General features: G+C 36.0%; 2 protein-coding genes across 4 annotated transcripts in view; both read right to left on the bottom strand.

Annotated features, from left to right (window-relative positions):
• The window catches only part of pdm3 (pou domain motif 3), a 265,904-nt gene extending 254,171 nt beyond the window's left edge, over positions 1 to 11,733 (bottom strand). For 2 of the 3 annotated variants that reach the window (XM_065230868.1, XM_065230869.1), the window contains exon 1: positions 10,610 to 11,732. The gene's annotated coding sequence lies outside the window, so the exon portion shown is untranslated. Of the gene's footprint in view, positions 1 to 10,609 lie in introns of all 3 variants that reach the window. The other variant, XM_065230870.1, reaches the window with a different exon arrangement.
• The window catches only part of LOC135708749 (rab-like protein 6), a 376,690-nt gene that overhangs the window by 187,144 nt on the left and 176,477 nt on the right, over positions 1 to 13,069 (bottom strand). The gene's annotated exons all lie outside the window — the stretch shown is intronic.

The raw sequence follows: 13,069 nt of genomic DNA, 5'->3' as shown, positions 1-13,069 counted from the left end.
TGGAATTTTCTGAGGCATAAAGTTTCTGTGAACCCGTTGGTCCCCGGTCCATGAGCTGATGGGTCAACAGTATGGAAAAAAGATCGACGGGAAACAAATCAAAGAAAAAATTAGTCAAATTCGACGGCCGTGTGCCTTATGAAAGGTACATAATATTTCTAAAATATACAGGTTCATTCTAAATCTTGTTTGTTGAAAATATCTTTCCTTTCAATTAAAATGAATTTTTGGAATAAACATCTCTGTTACTGTTACCCAGTGAGTGCCAATGATAAGAAAGTAATGGATTAGTATGTTTTAATACTCTGTCCTTCAGAACCAACTGGGCAAGCACCCTCTTTTGAACAGCAACTACGACACTCTCTAGCACATTTCCTCCAGCGATGATAACTAGAAACGCACAAGGAATTATAGTCAATAGCAGGGTTGCTTCCACTCACTTGCTATAAAAAAATATTTTTCGGAATTATGCAATCATTAGATGTTATAAAGATATGTTGTACATGTAAGTAACAAGAAGAGGGTGTAAGGTATGTGATTGATTTATAACCCCTGTCAATTTCGCTTTCAGAGCGTCACAATCAGCGATCTTATGATTCGTGAGCGTTCACTCAGAGTAAGTGCTCACGAGTCGTAAAATCGCTGATTGTGGCGCACTGAAAGCAAGATTGACAGATTTTATGTGTCAAACATATACTGCATGACCTCTTCTTGTAACTTACAAGTACTAATTAGCATTGTACTATTTCATGATTTAATAATTCCGAAAAACATTTTTTTATAGCAAGTGAGTGGAAGTAACCCTGTTCAATAGCTTAGTTCTTAAAAAGTTTGAAAAGACAGCCAAATTGGTTGTCTCATCACATAAGAAGCAATGGTACGAATCAAGCTTAAAATACGATTTTCTCGGCTTGCTGATTTTTCCCATGGGACAGACATGGGAAACAGTGTAGTTTATTTTACGCGGTGACCAGTGTTGCCAGTATTTCAGATTTATCTGGATTTTCCAGATTTTTAGTCGTCTTGACAGATACACAGACATACCACGTATATTTCCAGATTTTTTAAATATGTTCCAGATTGTCCCAGATTTTTTAAACATGTTGCTTTCAAAATATTACTGCAATTAATTTAAACTCTAATAAAAAAATAAAAAGCCAAACTTGCTACTTTAATTATTAAAGGCTAATTATTGGAATTTTAAGGTTATTCTGGAAATAGTTCACAGTTAAAGTGTGAGGCGAATTCTTTGTGAAATCAAAGGAGAATTTCAAGCTACTTCTGAGTAGAATTACATCCATCTTTGTGGGTTTCGGGGTCGTGCGGCGTTACCCATCATTTAGGCGTATTGTGAGTGCCACGAAGTGAGGGTTCGATTCCCGCTGTTCTAATGGCTGTGGTGTGTTGTCCGTTGTCTAGTGTTAAATATTCAGTCTGTGCAACCTCTGGAGATTTTGTCAATAAAGGAAATCCGAAGGAAGAGAAATCATAGAAAATTCTTATGATGAAACTTAAAGAGTATGTTGTGACTCGTGACAATAATTTCAATGGAATTCTGTCCCATGTTTCAATGGAGATTAATTTTAAAAAAAAATTAAGCGAGATTTCTGGGAGACTTTCAAAACCATTTTGGCAAAGTACAATTCTTACCTTACCTACAAAGCTCTTCAAAGAGAATTATCGGATAAGTCTGAGCAGAGTGTGACGGTCATTCTGAAGAGTGTACCAAGTAAATTGTTAAGAATATTTTAAGAATTTCATAGAGAAAAATGGACACAACATTGAGTAAATTCTTGCCAGTTTGAGGGAGTTGTGGAATCGGAGAGTGATTTATAAGAGATTACAAGAGGTAATGCTAAGAACTCTAAGAATGTTACTGGAAAAGTTTAGATATTTTCAAGATTATTTTAGGGGAGTGTAAAAAAGAAATATGATGGAATAATATAAATACAATTATGATTCAAATTGAACTAAAAAAAGGCGATGATATCCTTTGAAGCGTTTAAAGTAAATTCAGACAAACAAACAAATAATGATCTGGGAAAAATATAAATTCTGGATTTAAGAATCATTGCAAGATCCTGATACTTAAAAAATGAAGCTATCAGACTTTCATTTTAGTAATATAATAAAATTATTCTTTAGCAAAAAATTATTCGTAATGGTCATGCGAGTAGTGGAGTTACCCGTAGTTTAGGTAAACTGTGAGTGAGTTCTACGATGTTAGACTTTGATTCTCACTTCAGCCCGGTGAATTTTGCTTCAAAATAAAATTGCCTACTGGTCTGCTGGGTGTTGTGTGTTGTATGATGTCAAGAATTAAACTGTAAATCTGATCAACCTCAGAGTAATATTAGAATTATTTAGAACTAATAAATCTTTAAATTCTGGTAATGCATCAAATAGTAAGGACTACATCGACTATTAGTTCAAAAAATCCATCCCATCAAATTTCCTTGATTCTTTGCTTCTCATTCTTTTTAAAAAAGTTACCATATTTTCTGCTGTTTTTTACCTACATTTAACACAATTTTTGAAATGCTGCGTAATGGATATTTGAACATTTTGGGTACACCGTGTCAATAATTTTCAACTTTTGGATGATTTTAGCAATGCTAACAAGTTATTTGTTTTAATTAATTTATTAAACCTTTAATTTATAACCATTCTAGTACTTTAAATAAATTCCAGGTGATCATACTGACCTATTTTTACGGGAGATTGACACATCACTTTGATTTCAATAGCATTATGTTAAAAAGATGATTTTTTGAAGCATTCCAGATTTTTCCAGATTTTATAATTTACCTGGTCCAGATTTTTCTGAAAATTACCTGGCAACGCTGGCTAAGACAGCAGCCACAGTGACTATTGGAATTCAAAATATTGCTTCACCGTAATAAATCTCTCCTTGCATTCATGGAGTAATTAAACATGTTACTAATTGACTAAAGTTCCATAGGCTGCTGATTTCTACTGGGCTTTTATTTTTTCTTGACTGTAAATTGCAAGCTAATCCAACTTTTCTGTTTTCCTTCAAGACCAGCAACGAGCAGTGGTTTGAGCGAGCCGCACTGATTTCGTTAGTTTTCACATTGCTTCGGTTTTATTCGTTGAATGCAGAATTGAGCAAGATAGCTGACCCGAGCAAAGTCGGTTAACAAATTGAAAGCAAATCGATTTTAAAGTTTGCAGTTCCTATCACAATGAAAACTCATTTTGGTTTCAATTGTCGTGACATAAGTCTGATATCATATTGAGCTTTCATTATGCAGACAATCAAAATTAAGTCAACTGGAGTATTAAAAATAAGTTCATTCATTTACACATTCATTTGCCTCTAACTTTTTTCATCAACAGAATTCCATACAACAGTGTTTGAAGGTTTTGTAGGCTTTGATATTAACTACATCTTTTGTGAACAACTCAAATCTGTATCTCTTATGCATGGTTAATCAGAGCGATAAGAACCCACCATTGTTTTTCATTGAATGTAAATTGCATTCACTATTTTTAGCTCTATTTCGTCATGCATAAGAGATACAGATTTTAGTTATTAGTAAAAGTTGTAATGCATATCAAAAGCTACAAAAGCTTTATAAATCATTGTACGGTATTCTGTTGATGAAAAAAGTTAGAGGCAAATGAATGTAAATGAATGCACGAAATGAATGTAATTGATTTTCCATCCCTGATTCTGAATAGTCGAGTATTAGTACAAGACAATGAAGAAGTCTACACATTGTAGACGAAATACGCGTATCTGTCAAGGATAGGCAAATAAGGTAGTGGAAATTACTAATCCTTCTCTCTCTCTCTCTCTTTTTCACATACACCCCGAGTTTCTAGCTTTACACAACTTGACACTTTTAAATTGGTATTAACATGGAGAAAAGTATTAAATTGTAACACATAGAAGTAAAGTATCACGCAAATACTGTAAATCTGCTGTGGTCAATTCTACTAATTTAAATCCTTAGTGTTCGGTTTTTGTTTCTATGCTGCTCGCGTCAACTGATAGCATGCACGTGAATGTTTTGTTAATTTTCCAATTAATTATGCAAAAATAACATCAAGAACAATTAATAACGTCAAAATATAAGAGAATTAATTTTTTAACAGTCGAGTATTAGTACAAGACACTGAAGAAGTCTGCACATTGTAGACAAAATACGCGTATCTGTCAAGGGTAAGCAAATAAGGTAGTGTAATTAAATGGAAATGACTAATTCTTCTCTCTCTGATTATACAGGTATTCCACTAAGACGCCCACATTCATCAGGATTCAAAAATCTCATAGATCATCATTGCTCAGTTGGATTTTGCATGACAAAACTCATAAGCAAATAATCTCAAGCATGAATTTGAGTTTTTGAGATTTTCCAAGCACTACCTATTTTGCCGCTTATCGCAAGTCGGTCCCATTTGATTTTTGTCAAAACTCATTTTTTCAACAGAGATGGTAGCTAATCATCCATATTTTCATAATATTAGTTGACCTCATCACCTTTGCTCTGAAAAAGTTTGGACAAATAGCCTTAAGAAGCAATGGTGACAAGCAAACTTTAAACGTTTTTTTTTTCGGCTTGCTGATGTGTGTTATGGGACCACCCCCGAGTATCTAGACAGAAAACCAAAGAAAAAAAAAGCTCATCCCTGCTTCGAAAAGTGAAAAAAAATCAATGAACTTGAGAGTGCAGTGGAAAGTACGCTTTTTACACGGAAAATATTAGTAACATTACAAGTACAACTTGACTGCTTTAAAGCGGTTTTATAAAAAACATTCTACCAATACAATTCATTCGTTTAGTAACTTATACGGTAAAGTAGAAAATTATATTAGTATTACTTGAACAATCTGTCGAATTGAAAGATGCTTATGGCGTTAGCCCTCAACCGGTATTGTCGTTCCACTTGAAGGTGGAATATAAGACCTGCGAAAAAAAAATCTTTCAATATTTCAATATTATACTCGGATTAAATCCCGCCTAAAAATGTCAGGTTGATTTGGTACCGACGTTGGTGTTAATCAATACAAACATCAAGCAGATTTTCCAAACAGGGACGGTATTACTTAGAAGTGAATCCTAGTTGGAGTTTGCCGCCATTAAAGTAGAATTGGAATCTTCTCTCGCTTCCGCTTTCACCAAGTTTTTGAGCATCGTTACCAATTTAGAATCTCTTGGTTAGCTCTGAAGAAAAAATATTTCTTCCAAAAGTCTGATTTATGGAAAAATAATCATTGAAACATTTTTTACAGTGCGACTAATTTTTTTTATTAATTTAAGAGGTTTTAGTAACGATTAAATTTAATTATTACGTTTTAAAACGTAAATTATTTATGTCCGGCTTTTAGGCAGGATGGGGATCTGAAAACTGTGGCGATCCATACATCATGTTCTGGGTTAACAATTTTCCATTTCCGTGTGAAATTTTTAATGGATCTTACCGAGGGCAAGTCAGCTTTCATTAGAATACCTCTTGTACTCAGATTTACTCATAGTTACTCTGGTTACTCTGGTTTGCTGCAAGAACACAAATAACTGGGCATATAGTTTTGGTTCGTGACTCTGCAGCTGACAGTCCATCGACGAAAAGAAAGCACAATGAATACAAAAATCTTGCTGCACAAAGAGTGGAGGCGAACCAGCCCCAGGCTGAAAGCCTCCCTAATAAAGATAAATCAATCAATCAATTGCTGCACAAAGAAGACGCTTCTATTTCTAGTCTCGGTACTAAACATTTATTATTTTCTCTAGTAAATAACAAAAATATTTTACAATCTGCAACGTAATTCTTAGTTTGAGTGGTAGCCAGAAGATATTTCTAATTAATAATAATAAATTTAAAAGTTAGCTGATCACAATCGTCTTGTAAAATGCTTTATAACATTAAATCAAGGTCCAGTCAAAGAATTTTTCGGGATTAAAAACTTCTCGACTTCCTTGGGAATAGGGTATGATTGTGCTTTCCACACAATATACGAATGCAGAAATTGTACAGCCTTAAAAAGCTTTCCATTAACAGCAGTGGAAGTGCTCAAATAACACTGCGTTGAGGGGGTTAGAGACAATGGGATACAAGTGATTTTAATCGATTCTCTTCATCTACTTTCTCACTTTTGATTATCACGGTTTTACCATCAGATTTCACATTATATCTGCTATATAGTTTGATAAAGTAGGTTATCATCTATCTTGCAGGATAGCAACCGCATCAAGGAATATGTTTGCCGCTGAGTAATTAACGAAAGACAAAGTCGATGAAGAGAATCAATCAAAATCACTTGCACCCCTTTGCCTCTTATCCCTTCAGTTGAGAGCAAGCGTAAAGTTCTAGTTGGGGCATAATAGTCAAAGATGAAAACGAAAACGATTACATTTTTTTCTTTAAACCATTCAGCACAAGTAGCATGAAGCATGTTTGCAAAACTGTGGTTACTCGATTAGAATATCGATTGAATCCTGAAATTAATAGATAAATGCAGACAGGACCTCTTGAAATGTTAATCTAGATATGTCCAGTTCATGCATAAACAAAAAATCTTGTTCGTACAATTTTGTGTGAGCTTTAAAACAACAGTTCGTATTATGCTGGATGAACTGCTTAGCTAACGGTCATTTCAAAACGAAGTCAAAAATTATACCATTGTTTACTAGATTAAACTGACATAAACGAACACACTAAATCTAAAATGATTAGAGGAAGAAAAAATCGTTGTTGATTTTTCAATCGTCAGAGTAGACACTTTCTGGATAAGCGTTTGCATGACGTTGATGTTCCTTTCTTTGTAGAAAACCTTAGTTTCACGTACCCTCTTACAAATTGTAGATGTCTCCACCGTACGTAAATTATGGGGTCAGCCATCTTTGTTCACATCAAGCCAAGAATAAATTTTGAGTGAGACGTATTTCTGATGTTGCGTTGTTTTCCTTATATCTTGGAATTTGATCGATTTGATAAAATCATAGTCTGGTTGATTACCCGGGGTCATCTGGGACATGCCTGGAACTGACCAGTGTGGTCCACGGCACTTGAAACGGCCACCATTGATTAATTTTGTATTTTGAAGTAATTTGTTCTGTCACATGATAGGTTTTATTCCTTACCGGTCAAATTCAGTATCATGGTATCACATTCCCCGGAGCATGTTCCTGCCACATTTCCAGCACCAGTTGACCGATTCTGTATCTTTTCAATATAAAACAGCAAAAAAGGCTAACTTTAATTAAATTCCACTTAATTAATGTTGGTGTCCATGCCCGGAAAAAATATAATTAAGTGGAATTAAATTGAAGATAACCTTTTTAACTGTTTTACCGTCAACAGCCCAATTTCATTACTTCATGTTCAATAATGTTCTATGGGCGAGACAATGGGATCATATATCTTTTCATTTGGTGGTTACTGTGTGCAATTCGTATTAGTGGTTTCAAGAGATACAACTTAGTTCCCTAAATCCATGTTTTTCGGAACTTGTACCATCCATATCTCCGGAAATAGTTGACCGACTCTAAATTTGTTCAACAGCATTCAATGTGATTATAATACCTTTTATTTGGTGGCGTTCAATTCGGTAGAGTGGTTGCCGAGAAAAACGTTTAAGAAAATTGTGTTACGAGCTCTCACACACTCATATACAGACAGACATTTTTCGATCCCTTCAAGCTGAGTCGATTGGAAGACTAATAAAAAAAAAAATTTATAAAAAAAATTGAAAAACTACAAACTAAAAAAACGTGAAACATGGTTTGATTAAAAATAAAACCAATTGTAGATTTACTCCACCATTATTCGATTTGTATCAGAATTTTAGGGGTACATTGACATCACACTGGAACTGCCAAATAGCTCCCGGGGTTTATGGGACGGACTCGCCGTGACCGGCAGTGCAGACATTCGATTTCTTTTTTTTCCACCAGTTGAACAAATCTAGATAGAGCTGTAATTAGGGCGTAATAGCTTTTGTAAACAATGGCTTCTCTCGATGATTATAAGCATAAATTTTGTTAATTCTTAAGTGTCCAACTTAAAATATTCACAGATAAAAATATGATGTAATTTTTAACTACTACTATTACTACCAACTGAAGCTGGTTTTTTTTAATTTAATATTACATGTAAAATCAAACAAACATGCCAAATTCAATGCATTTTTTTTTTGCGAACAGAAACACTTTAAAAGAATGCGGTTTTCAACATTTAATTGAAAATATTTTAAATAATATTTTCTCAAATTTTGGCTTTTGAAATGTGCAGCGAGGTGGCACTGCAGTCGTCTAAGTGATGGAATCCTCGGCGTGAAGCGGTTTGCGGACGGAAATGATTTTTAGTCGGAGGTAGTTCTAGATCAAATTGGATAAAAGTTTCATAAACTAGAATGTTGTAAAAATTGAAATTTTTGATAAAATGGTACGCGTTTGAAAAAAGTTGTTTGATTTTCAGGCAAAAATATCAAATATAATGGTTAATTACAACAACAACAAAAACCTTCAAACATAAAGATCAGTATGTAGAACAAGCTACCGTGCCGATTCAAATTTCGGACACTTAAACTCGAATTTCGGACACTTTTAAAAGTTGATTATCTCGGTCGAATATGATCCACATGTCTTGTAAATTTTAAATTTTTTTGACTAGTGCCCTCCACGATCATCTAACATTATTACTTTGTTTCTAACTGGATGTAATATTTAATTAAAAATGAAAGTGCCGAAATTTGAATCGTCCGAAATTTGAATCGGAACGGTACAAAAAAATCAAGTCGATCAATCAATTAGAAATATGACTTTCGTTTCAACCCGACTTGAAAAACATGGTTTCGAGAAAAGCGCGATTAAAGATAAATTTCATATGCCGGGAGCACGATAATTAAGCTACCTAGTCGGTATACGCAACACATAATTTTATATTCGCAAAAAACAATATGAACAAGATTTGAATTGAAAATGATCCTACACACTTATAAATACCTAATCTTACACGTGACGGAATCCATCTTTGACATAAAGGATGAAACGTAAACAAACATGTCATGTAAAATTCAGTGCTCCGAGACTGAAAAGTTCGAAGTACGTTTGATTGAGCTGAATTTCGCGTCTATTTTGACTCAATTTTATGTCACAATTGACACTCGTATATGTCAGTCTCAGAGCACCTAAATTTACATCAATTTTTCTAAGTGTATATAATTGCGGGTGCCCTAACAAAGAATCAGCATTTTCCCTGAAATATTTTTTTTAACAACATGTATACATTCAAAAATGTAATGTGGTTTTAATTTGATGAGTGCAATAAACTTAGTTAATAAGCTTTTACAACGTTACAGGAATTTAGAACATTAAAGTTCTGTAGCGCAGAAGATGTTCAATTGGTGACACATACCGCATTATTTTCCATCATCATCATCATTCAGTATTGTTTTTTGATTAACTTTATAAATTATAAATAAAAAATAGCTCCTGTTTTGGGTCATTAACTCAACATATTATAAAAACCGTTACTAATTTTCTGTTCCATAGAAAAGTTAAATCGCTCATTAATAAACATCTGCGATTTTGTTGCACGAGGGTTAACCGACGGTCGTAGAAATGCCACATGAAATGTATGTATATAAAGTCTACTTAATATTTGTCCGTACATCACATCGATAAAACAATATTACAAGTTTTAAACTTTCAGTTACATTGCAATCAATAAGGTTCTTAAGCCTTAATGGAAACTTGTGTGTGATTTTTAGCAGAGCAAATAAATATTTACGGTAATCTTATAAATTGAAACCCACCGACGGCCACTATTTGCCATCAATGTCCGACATTATGAGAAAAAGTAACATTGGATATTTTCCAGTGACGTAGCACTTCATTCAATCACCAAGTGTGTTACTGACCAATCTGTTGATTTTCTTAGCTTTCCCTGGCTAGAAAGCTACAAGACAACCGAAACCAACGGGAAACGAACCCACCACTCCTACTAGCCATCGATTGCTATGGAACGGGAGGGGAGGAAAAGGATAAACCCTCTGCCCTCGACTGGGAAGAAGAGGGGCTGACTATACAAATACGCGGAAATTTGATGTTTTATATACCATCCGACTGTGGGGTTCTTTTCGCGCTCGCTCTGCTTTCGTCGTCGTCATCGTCGTCGTCGTCGCAGTCGACATCATCATCGAGCATTGCTCACACCAACTCAGTCGCTCTCCGGGCACGACAACGACGACCCCAACGACGATAGTGGGGCTAGCGGAGGCTCTATGTCTCTCAGTCCCCATGTAGCGTGCGTCGCTTTTTTTTTTTTGGGCTGTTTGGAGTAGCACGTGAGTTTCCGACTCTTGAAATACATATTTATTATTCAAACGTCAAAATTTATGTGATGACATATAAATATTTCGGGTGGCTTGGAACTGCAACCGGCATAAACCGACGCTCAGCCCGACGGCAGTCTATAGAATTCATCTAGACCACCAGCGTTAAAAAATGTTACGTACACTAATTCAAATCTGCACTCGCTCTCTCCCCAACTCTACTCAAACAGCAGGTTGTTGTTTTGATGCTACGCTCTATCACTTTTTGCCTGACACGAGGCGTTCGTCTAGAGTAGCATAACTCACCTTGTCTTTCGTTCTGGAACGTGCAGCTCAAGTGACACCTGACACAGCACTTTATTTCTTCAAACCGCTGCTGCTGTATGCACTATTGTATAGGCTGAATGGTTTTTCACTTCTTGTGACACTTGCTCTCAGCTGATCGTTTTCAAAATTCGATTATTTTCACCGTTGAACTCTCTTCGTCGAAAGTTGATAGGATTCACGTTTGATTTACACTTCAAAATCTGGATCAGTAGGCCCTTGAACGACCGCCACGAGTAACTGCCATCGATTGGCGAATCATACCTCGGTCCCGGCAGGCAGCACACCTTAAAAATCAACACTCATTAGCGAATCGAATCACGTTCCAATGCACCATAAATTCACATTTCACACACATGACATTGTTCGGGAACAACCATTTGTCATCGACTGCGAGGTACAACCTGATACTCCTCGTACGCTTTTATCTCATTATCGGTAATTAACGCGCGACGGTTGTGTCTTTCCGTGTCGTTGGTATCTACTACAGTCCAAAGTCACAGCGCGCGACTCCGAAAATGTGCACACGATTCCGGCGACCGTTCAAACAGTAATAATAATTTGCGTCAGATCCCGTCCGTCGCTCGCCTGCTCTGATCGGTCGGAAAGTAGCCGAAAGGTGCGTGTTCTCAGCCTCCTATGATTATGGGTGGTCACACACCGTGGGCGAGCCTCCTATCCTAGATGGCTGTGACGATTATCCTTCCTTGCAGCAATGCTCACGTTCTCCGATATGGCACCAATGATATCTTGATGAGTCGTACAACGTAAAACAAACGCAACTCTTCCTTGCTGCAACCACACAAATGAGTACTCTACTACGCCACCTCCTGTTTTACAAGCAGGGACACATCCGTTAGCGCTGACCTAGCGTCGTTAACTGACTGCTAAGTGTTATTATGCTTCTCCAGCACGTTCCGAAAAACCCCGTTCAGTACAACACTCCACATGTGTCTCCGTCTCCGCGTGCCGTGAGCTTTATTATTCTCGATCTCATCGTCATTTTCGGTGTATGTGCGCCCGCTAATAATATTCCACTCTCCGCACTCTCTTCTTGTATTAGTCATTTTATAATAATAATACATAATAAAATGCGAATAAAATACTCGGGCTCTCCTGCTGTACACAACACAAGCAATAAGCAGTGGCAACCCTCATTGCCTGCCGAGTTGTCTGATTCAAACTCCTTCGTTAGCAGCTAACAGCAACACTGCTCCGGAGCAAGAGTGTAGTTGTAATGATGCACACGCTCTCGCACTCGCCGCGGACTCACTCTCCCTAGAAGTTGGTTGCATATATGCACCATGTGCGTGTATGCGTTAATGCACTCTGCTTACTCATTCATTCTCAAATTCGATGCACAATTTAATGCTCACTCTGCTACTGGTCAGAGTGTAGGCTTTTTATATAAATTAACTAGACAACATGAGACAGTGTAGCCACATCCACCCAAGACGAAAACCGAACAACGAAGGCTCGGATACGTCGCAGCAGGCCTGGTGAGATTATTCGTCGAAAATGCTCGTCGTCCAAGCAAGCTAGGCGAGGCACCCTACTTTGAATGCATCGTGGCCTACCAAGATCATGTGTGTCCTATCAATCGAGAGCAGCAGCAGTAGCAGGAATGGATGGAAATATGCGCGCTTAACACCCAGCGGAAAGTTGCCATCATTTCGATTTATACCGAATCAGTTAGTAGGACTCGAACAGTATGGAAATTTTAATTAAGTTTGATTGATTTTTGTAATATTATTTGATAATGAGATGTGCAATTTAACGTGCTGGTTTTTCGACTGAAAATATGAGAATATAAAAACCCCCAAATTACATAATATAGAAGGAACAAACAAATTGTTTACAAAATTAAATTGTGCGTTACCTAAAACTACACTTTTTTATATTAATTAACTCATCATTAAATATGTTTTTTATCAATTTTTTACTTGTCGGCGCTTGTTATTTATTTGTTGTCCCTTACCCCTAAATGATCTGCATGAAACAAATATGTGGCGAACATGGTTTTTTCTCAGTGTTAGGCATCCCAATACTTGGATTGGCTGGACTTTTGATTGATTGTTTTCTTTTATTTAGGATAATTTGAACCGAAGCTGGACTCATGAACGAGTTTGATTTACATACTGATATTTATCAGCAGCATACATCAGAAAAACTCTCAGATAAGTTCTATTTTGACATACTGATTCGATTATTTTTAAAAAGAAATAGTATTTATTGAGCGTTTTTGTGTGATATTGCAAACATATAAAGATTTTGAAAGGAAATATGCAGAAATATACTTATCATTTCTCTTGAAATTTTCCATCTTTTAGGAGCACTAAATCAACTATGCATCTATGCAGTTTTGATGATTGAATGTTATTATGCACCCGTCTCCTTAATAAACAAACAACAATAAAAATTATGCACCTAGATATCGTGATT

This window comes from Ochlerotatus camptorhynchus, unplaced genomic scaffold, assembly GCF_037179485.1.
Source record: "Ochlerotatus camptorhynchus isolate MF236.1 unplaced genomic scaffold, CSIRO-AGI_Acam_v1.1 ptg000334l, whole genome shotgun sequence".
Classification (NCBI taxonomy): Eukaryota; Metazoa; Arthropoda; class Insecta; order Diptera; family Culicidae; genus Ochlerotatus; species Ochlerotatus camptorhynchus.
The sequence above is the reverse complement of the archived record's forward strand: the minus strand, read 5'-3'. Positions and strand labels throughout refer to the sequence as shown.